At 47.2% G+C, this 940-nt stretch overlaps 1 protein-coding gene across 2 annotated transcripts in view; it reads left to right on the top strand.

The window, feature by feature from the left end:
• The first annotated feature begins 524 nt into the window (after positions 1–524).
• Positions 525–940, top strand: part of LOC118411424 — a 4,003-nt gene continuing 3,587 nt past the window's right edge. Inside the window, exon 1 of one of the 2 annotated variants that reach the window (XM_035813702.1) lies at positions 525–790. The gene's annotated coding sequence lies outside the window, so the exon portion shown is untranslated. Of the gene's footprint in view, positions 807–940 lie in introns of both variants that reach the window. The other variant, XM_035813703.1, reaches the window with a different exon arrangement.

Genomic DNA, 940 nt, shown 5'->3' with positions numbered 1-940 from the left:
TACTTCACTAATAAGTCGCAAGATAGAAGTAGTGTTCCGTTCGATTACAAACTGTAAACATGATAGTTTGTGTTCGATTTCCATCTTGGTGGTGCTAACAGCCAATCAGAAATCGCGCACATAAAGTGTGCGAATATTGAAATGCCAATCGTTCGAATGGTAACGAAGGCCAGTCGTATTGGCAGGAAGCGTACCTCAGGGGCGCGACCAAAGCACAATACGGCTGGATTCCAGGCTAGCTCAGTCGTACACATCAGGTAAAATGACCAAAGGAAGACAAGTTTGCCCCACACATCTGCTTGGAGATCACCTGATAGACCATACCTGTGTTTGTTTCCTGTCTGGCGCCCGTGGTCACGTGTGTGTGCCGAAACTGATTCAAATTGGAGACTTAAATACTACTAAGTTGTTTTATTGTTTTGTTTTGTTTTCAATGCCATTAACAAAATAAACCATAGCCAAAGATATAGTTGAAATTCCGAGTGAAAGGTGTTGACTGTTGTAACGGCGAAGTTAAAAAAAAAAACCTCAATGGTCTCGTCCATACGGCATCACGTGCATGTGACCACCTGGTGAACTTTGACCCACAGGTGGTCGGCAAACTTCAGGCAGGAGTTTAGAAAGTAAGTTTCCGTGTCTGACAAAAAACTCTGGCGTGACCAGAGCTGGCGGGTTTTCCTGCTTCTACTGGACAGGACAGGCTTTCGTGGTGGTTACGTCACAGCGGCGGGATGAAAGGCCGCAGGTGAGACGGCTTCTCACCTGTCGGAACGCCCGGGGAGCCGAGTAGGTGAGTTACCTGTGAGGTGAGTTACCTGTGTCATGTGACCACCGTGCCCTCACACCTGGGGGAACCGTTAGATTGGCCAGGTTTGCGTCGTGCGTTTGTCACACGTGTGAGGTGAACAGTACTTAAACTATTTAAAGGAAGCGGACAATT

This window comes from Branchiostoma floridae, chromosome 3 (assembly GCF_000003815.2).
Source record: "Branchiostoma floridae strain S238N-H82 chromosome 3, Bfl_VNyyK, whole genome shotgun sequence".
In the NCBI taxonomy this organism is placed as follows: domain Eukaryota; kingdom Metazoa; phylum Chordata; class Leptocardii; order Amphioxiformes; family Branchiostomatidae; genus Branchiostoma; species Branchiostoma floridae.
This window is presented reverse-complemented; position numbering and strand designations above follow the sequence as displayed.